General features: G+C 46.6%; 1 pseudogene; it reads left to right on the forward strand.

The window, feature by feature from the left end:
- The first annotated feature begins 503 nt into the window (after positions 1 to 503).
- Positions 504 to 2,578, forward strand: LOC139022348 (serine/threonine-protein kinase DCLK2 pseudogene; annotated as a pseudogene).
- Positions 2,579 to 7,820: the final 5,242 nt, after the last annotated feature.

Here is a 7,820-nt window from a genome sequence, read left to right on the forward strand (position 1 = left end):
GCCCATGGAAAGTCATGCATGAGGAAAGGGGAGCACAACCAGCTGTCCTGATTCAGTGGCTGAAACAGTGATCTACTAAATCTTTTTCTGATCACCTACTATGTGCCCAGCAATGTGCTAGGCACAGACAGTACCAAGAGGAGTGGGAGGTTCTCCCTGCCCAAAGGAGTGGTTACGAGTTAAACTCTAAGACTAATGCTGGAATTTCATTTTCAAAACGGGATTCTAAAATCGGAGGGTAACCAGGGCCAAGTACTAGTATATTTGGGTGACAGTGGGGACTTTGATGCTGCTTATGTTCTTGGCTGACACTTGAGAGAATCAGAAATACATAAAGAAGATGGGCATTGCGCTCCACCTGCGAGGAGAGGGTGGGATATAGAGCCAGGTGTCCTGGCGCTGTAAGGCCCCTCACAACCAGGTGCCAGGCTTCTCTGAGCTGGTTCTTGCTTTGACACTGGGCTACCTGCAGGCTCTGGCTGGGAGCCCTCGGAGTAGCCACGATGGCCAGCACCAGGAGCATTGAGCTGGAGCACTTGGAGGAACAGGACAAAAGGCTACCTTCGGGGTCGTGGAGAGGGACGCCCAGCTCATCTGGGGGCAGCAGCAGCTCAGGCCCCAAAGGGATCGGGCTCATCCCCAGCCCCACACAGAGTGCCCACTGCAGCTTCTACTGCTCGCGGGCCCTGCAGGCCCTGAATTCTGAGAAGGCAAAGAAGGTGCCCTTCTACTGCTACTTCAAGGGCTGGTGTTTGCCATCTCCAGACACTGCTCCTGGTCCTCCGACGCGCTGCTCATGGGGCTCACCCGCCCCCTGTCGGACAATCCGAACCTGCCCCAGGGCGTCTACACCATGGACGCCAGCAAGTGAAATGAAGGAAAGTAAAGATTTCATCAAACCCAAGTTAGTGGCTGTGATTCAAAGCAGAGTGAAGCCTAGAAAAGCCATGCGGGATCCTTCTGAATAAAAAGACCACTCATTCCTTTGAACACGTCTTAACCGGTATCACTGAAGCCATTCAACTAGACTCAGCAGTGGCCATGAGGCTCTGCACACTGGACAGAAAGCAGGTTACTTGCCTGCAAGACTTTTTTGGTGATGACAATGTTTTTATCACATGTGGACCTCAAAAACTCCCTTACGCCCAAGATGATTTTGTCCTGGATCACAGCAAATGCCTTGTCTTGAAGTCATCGTGTTCTCACTACTCAGCTAAGACTTCTGGATCCAAGAGCCCTGAGCCCTCTCGTGGCAGCCAGTCACCAGCCTCAGTTAATGAAACCCCCAGCAGCCAGCTCTCCACTCCTAAATCGAGGATATCCTCCAGTTCCTCTCCAACTAGCCCAGGAAGTCTCAGAGGATTAAAGCAGATTTCCACACATGGCAGATCTTCTTCCAACATAAATGGTGGGCCTGAACTTGACCGTTGCCTGAGTTCCAAAGGCATGAATGGAAACAGGTGCATTGAATCATTGACTCTTCCTGAGAAATACAAAATCAGAAAGGTTATTGGCGATGGCAGTTTTGCAGTAGTCAGAGTGCGTGGACAGGTCCACCAGAAAGGAGTTTGCCCTAAAGGTGACACACAAAGCCACATGTTGTGGAAAGGAACACCTGGTCGAGAATGAAGTGTCCATCCTGTGCCAAGTGAAACACTCAAACATCATCATGCTGGTGGAGGAGATGGAAGCGGCCAGTGAGCTCTTCCTGGTAACGGACTTGGTCAAAGGTGGAGACCTCTTTGATGCAATTACCTCTTCAACCAAGGACACCAAGCGAGATGGCAGTGCCCTGGTGTACAACCTGGCCAACGCTCCCGGGGACCTCCATGGCCTCTACATGGTGCACAGGGACATCGAGCCAGAGAAACTCTTGGAACCAAGTCCTTGACACTGGGAGACTCCAGGCTGGCCGCTGTGGTGGAAGGCCCCTTGTACACAGTCGATGGCACACCAACTTACGTGGCTCCAGAAATCATTGCTGCAACCGGCTATGGCCTGAAGGTGGTCATTGGGCAGCAGGCGTGATCTCGTACATAGGTCTCTGTGGAGTTCCACCATTCTGAAGTGAAAACAATCTCCAGGAAGACCTCTTTGATCAGACCTTGGCCTGGAATCTCGAGTTCCCAGGCCCCTCCTGGGAAAACGTCAGGGACTCCACAAAGGAATGAATCAGCCAGATGCTTCAGGTCAGCTGTGGGACAAAGCCTGAGTCACCCCTGGGTGTCAGATGACACCTCCCAGGAGAATAATATACAGGCTGAAGGAACAGGCAACCTCAAACAGCACTTTAATAACGTGCTTCCCAAACAGAACAGCACCACCACCGGGTCCGTGATCATGAACACGGCTCCAGATAAGGAGAGGCAGATCTACAGCAAACACTCAGGACAGCGGCCAACCCGAGATGGCACCCACCTGTCCATTTCCTCCCTCCGCCCAGGAGCCTCCTGTGTGTGGGGCGGCAGCCCTGGCCCCTGACACCCCGAATCTCCTCCCCTCCCTGCCACCGTGCCCCTGCTCTCCCACCTCCCCAGGCTGTGAGCACACAGGGACCTGGCGTCTCCACCAGGACTGACCCCCAGGGCCTGGGCCTCCCTGTGCTGACCACTGACTGCTGGCTGTGGGCTCCCCCGGGCTCTGTCCTTAGTGCCTGGGGTGGCATATGCAGCGTCAGCTTTGGGGACATATTCGGAGCGGCTGGTTTTCAATGGCCCGAGTTTCCGTTCAACAGCATCACCAGAAGAATGTGCAACCTTTTCCCGGCCTCTAATGCATTTTAATAGAAACACTTTGGATGAGCCAAGACCTTTCTTTCCCTTATTTAAGTAACTCAGAGTGTTCCTTTTCTTACCGAGAAGTTAGAACTGCATCTGTCCCTGGGTGGGTGTCCTGTACTGGGAAGGCGGGGCGCCTTCCCCTGCTCGGTGGGTGGCTGGTGCCTTCCCTGCTGCTGGGTTGGAGGACTGGCTTTCCCAAGGAAAAAAGAGCACCTGAGAGGACAGTGTGCCATCGGACACGAACCCCACCCCGAGGCTGTCAGGTGCCCCCACACAGAGGGGTCCGGGGCTCACTTACAACACTGGCTATTTATTTGTACCCAGACCACAGGGGGCGGTGACGTTCCCGGACATTGTGTGTTTCCCCCCAACTCTTCCCACATAGGAATTAAAAATGCTAATGAAGTTGGCCTTGGGGCTTTTCAACAAACTGCCTCGTGCATCATGGGCTCAGCCACCAGTGGAGCGGGATGAACTAGATGCCCTGAGCCGCCTCAGCCTCCTTCCCTCACCTGCTTCTCCTTGGGAGCCGGGGCAGCAGCACTGGCAGAGGTGCCTCGCAGACCCCTTTGTTACTAACCTTCTGGAAGGCTGCTGGCAGCTTTTCCTTGTGTTCCACCACCTGCTCTTTTAAATAATTGTGCATAATCCGTGTATTTGTTTTACCTGCTCATCTTCTAACCTGGTGGGCCCTGTAGTTCCTTCACGTTATTAGATTTTTGCCTCCTACAAGTGTACCCAACCTGCAATATACTCTTCCTTATTGAGGAGAAAAATAAATAAAAAGAAGATGGGCCTTGGGTGTCTGGAAGATGATAAGGAAAATTGCTGTGAGGCAACAGGGTAAGAGAAGAAGAGCTCCCTATACTCTGGAAAAGCGAGATATGAGAAGCAAATGAGAAGGGCTGTAGATCACTGGGTAATCAGAGCAAAAGCTATTCTGCAGGGCCCTGTGGAAAGCTATCAGGAGACAAAAAGTCAGGTCAATTCTCTGTGACCGAAAAAGCACAAAGCTATCAAGTCTTTAAACTGAAGGGACTCAGCTTGCTATTTCCAATGGCATTCAGGAGTAGCTGCCGCTCTCTGGGAATTGGGAGGAGGGGGCTCCTGGTGGATGTTGCTGTACAAGGAGAAAGATAACTTGAACATATTTGTTCTCTGCACTGCGTCCTGAAAACTGAATTGTGATGATAAAGATCAGGCCATTGGGCTGAAGCACTGAACTCTTCGTGAAATAATAGCCCCAGTGCTGAACTCTACTCTTATTTCTCTCTTTCTTGGATAAGGGAAGGATCTGGCTATCACCTGACTCTGTACAGCTAGAAAGACGGAGCATTCGTCACTGCATGACTTGTGGTCAAAGTTCTCTCTGATGAAGGGAGCCAGCAGGACAATTATCCAATATAGAAGGGCAATGGGGACCATGTGTATCCAGAAGAGGAAAATTCTTGAGGGTGAAGGAGGGTAAGAATAGAAGTGGCAAAGGGGTGGGGAAGTGGTTAGTTGTATATGTGAAATGCAACAACAACAAAAAAACCAGATGGACTCCAGCTCTCACCCAAAAAGGATATAAGAAGAGAAAAAAGCTTGGACTTAAGTTTGGGTGAGCAATCCTAAAAGCTGTTGATGTCCCATCCTCCTGAAGAATGTAAAGTACATGAATTTTGGCAGCAGAGACAATCTGGCTAATATAGGGAATTCTGGCTAAAACATATTTATTTATGGACATAGAGCTGAATGGTGTCATTGACATCAACTGCTAAGAAGATTCTGGACTCGAAACAAGGGCTAAAGGGACTTCCCACAGTGGTTCCAATAGCTGACACATACTGGGCTGACTACAAGTTGATTTTCCCACTGATAATACCATGGTTTCCTTTCCTAATGTCATAGCTGAGACCTTGTCAGTCCCTTCTTGGAGAAGAAAGCAGGTACCCCATCTTAAATATTCTTGAATGCCAAGATGTTTCTGTGGTAAGGGATGTGGTCCAGTTGTCTAAGTCATATCACCTCGTCTAAGGTAGCAAGCAGTGGATTTTTTAAAAAAATAACTACTTATTAGCAGCAATCTTGAAAGCATGATTTATTCCCTCTCTAGGCTGGTTGCTTCTCTATCTGAAATGCTAGGCACAATTTCTTTGAAAGTGGTTTCATGTGATTTCGGACAATACCCTGCACAGGTATACAAATGCAATGAAAACCACACTAGGTCATTGATAACTGTAGGTACTTGTAGGTGACAGATGTGAAAAAAATGAGTTCCTGAGCATTAATAGTGTAATAGAGCCTGGCTGGTGTGGTACAGTGGTTGAGCGTCAACCCATTAACCAAGAGGTGCCTGGTTCAATTCCAGGTCAGGGCACATGCCTGGGTTTCAGGATCAATCCCCAGTAGTAGGGGATGAGCAGGAGGCAGCCAATTAATGTCTCTCTCTAATCAATGTTTCCATCTCTCTATCCCTCTCCCTTCCTCTCTAAAAAAAATCAATAAAAATATATTTTAAAAAATATAGTGTAATATATTTTTTATTTAATCTTTAAAAACTGAACCTTGAACTTTTTATGAGTAAAATTGAAGTAAAAATGTGTCTTCCATTTTGAACTTAATGTAGTGTTTATAAGAATGCTATAGTAATCTTTTTTTTAAAGCCCTAACTAGTGACTATAGTAATCTGACTGTGCAATTACTCAGCAATTACTAAAAGAATTATACATAGTTGTGTAAGTCTATACATTATTTACTTAATCAAATTATTGCAAGTTTAAAGAGATGCCAAACAGTTCAAAATGCCAAATGTCGATGTCAAAACTAATGAAACCTTAGATAACAGATCAATTAGATCACAGACTGAAAAGAACTAGTGGATAAGGAAGTCAGACAACCCTGAAGAAAAAGATGATTGCAAAAAGAGATGAAGAGCATATACAAATTCCTCTGAGAATTTCCTATATTAACCAGATTGCCTCTGTTGCCCATATTTCTGTACTTTGCTTTCTGCAGGATGATGGGACATTAATGAGTTTTAGCATTGCTCACCCAAACTTCATTCTAGGCAGTCTTCCTAAATTCCTTTGGGGTAAGAGCTAGAGTTCATCCTATACAATAAAAGGCTAATATACAAATTGACCGAACACTGGAATGACTGATTGCAATGATACACACTGACCACCAGAGGGTAGATGCTCAACACAGGAGCTGTCCCTTGGTGTTCAGTGCACTCCCACAGGGGGAGCATTGCTCAGCCAGAAGCTGGGCTCATGGCTGGTGAGTGCAGCAACCGTGGTGGGAACCTCTCCCACCTCCACGGCAGCGCTAAGAATGTCCCTTGGGGAGTGGGCCTAAGCTGTCAGTCGGACATCCACCGAGGGCTCCTGGACTTCGAGAGGGTGCAGGCTGGGCTGAGGGACCCTCCCCCCAAAGTGCACAAATTTCATGCACCGGGCCTCTAGTCCATACATAATTAAATAGCAGGAATTATCTTGAATAGTCCATAAGCAGTAATCAACATAGGTGGTGCACATGTTAGGAAATGGCCACACCTGTAAACATGTTCTCTTTTCCTATAACACTCCCTTTTAGTTCAATTTGATACAAACACTCCTTTCATACTCAGAATAGAACAATGTCCCATTACTTTAGCCTTTTTATTACCGTTAACAAATTATAGGGAAAAAACAACTTTGACAGAATCCGCTCATACATTCTGAAACTCTATGTGCTTACTCAAAGCAGTCAACCATTAGATTCATTAAGTGTGGTTATCTAAGAATAGGATTATTAGTTAAACTTACAATTAAGCTTTTGGATCAGTAGATAAAATATATGAATGTGTTCATTTTCTGTTGTTGTATAACAAATTTGCTTAAAACAACATGCATTGCTTATCTTCACAGTTTCTGTGGGTCAGGAGTCCACACAAGATGAAACTAGGTCCTTTTTGCTCAGCATCTCACAAGGCTGCACTCAAGGTGTTGAGTGAGGCTGTGGTCTCTTCTAGAGCAGTGGTTCTCAACCTTCCTAATGCCCAACCCTTTAATACAGTTGCTCATGTTGTGGTGACCCCCAACCATAAAATTATTTTTGTTGCTACTTCATAACTGTAATTTTCCTACTGTTATGAATCGTAATGTAAATATCTGATATGCAGGATGTATTTTCATTGTTACAAATTGAACATAATTAAAGCATAGTGATTAATCACAAAAACAATATGTAATTATATATATGTTTTCCGATGGTCTTAGGTGACCCCTGTGAAAGGGTCGTTCGATCTCCAAAGGGGTCGCGACCCACAGGTTGAGAACCGGTGCTCTAGAGGCTCAACAGGGGAAGAATCCACCTTCAATCAGATGTTGGCAAAATTCTCTTACTTGTGGTTGCTCAGGTAGAGGGCTCTGATTTCTCGATGACTGTTGACTTGGAGGACACCCTCCGCTCCTGGAGGCTGCCTACAGATCCTTGCCACATGGCAATTGACTTCATCAAGCCGGCCAGCAAGGAGAGTGTTTAAAGCAAAATGGAGGCTTATATAACATAATTATGAGAGTGATCTCTCATTACCTTTATTATGTTCAGTGGGTGAGAAGGAAATCATAGGTCTCATTTTCACTCAAGGGGAGAATATTATCCAAGGCTGTGAACGCCAGGAAACTTAAATCATTGAGGTCTTTCTGCATAGTAGATACTCAATATTAAGATCTTTTGAAAGGATGTATATTTCTCTCAGGAGTTAAGTAGGGAGAGCTGATGGCCATGGACCCCAAACAACAATGACTATTCTGCGCTAATGCTCTCTTACACTAATGTGGTCTGTATTCCCACAATTTAACATGGAAAGGATTCACATTCTCAGGCACCAGGACATGCAAATGCAGCAGCAACAGCAACCAAGCCAAATATTCTCCGGAGGGCATCTCAGCAGACACCCCGTCACCTCAGAGAAGGACCAAAGAGGCCTCCCTCCTCTCTGCACTTGAAAGTGCACATGTAGCAGAATCCTTTCTCTGAAAATTAAAGTCTGGTTTTATCTGACTTTACAAA

Source organism: Myotis yumanensis, unplaced genomic scaffold (assembly GCF_028538775.1).
Source record: "Myotis yumanensis isolate MYYU_CA2020_CCGP unplaced genomic scaffold, mMyoYum1.0.hap1 SCAF_14, whole genome shotgun sequence".
NCBI lineage: Eukaryota > Metazoa > Chordata > Mammalia > Chiroptera > Vespertilionidae > Myotis > Myotis yumanensis.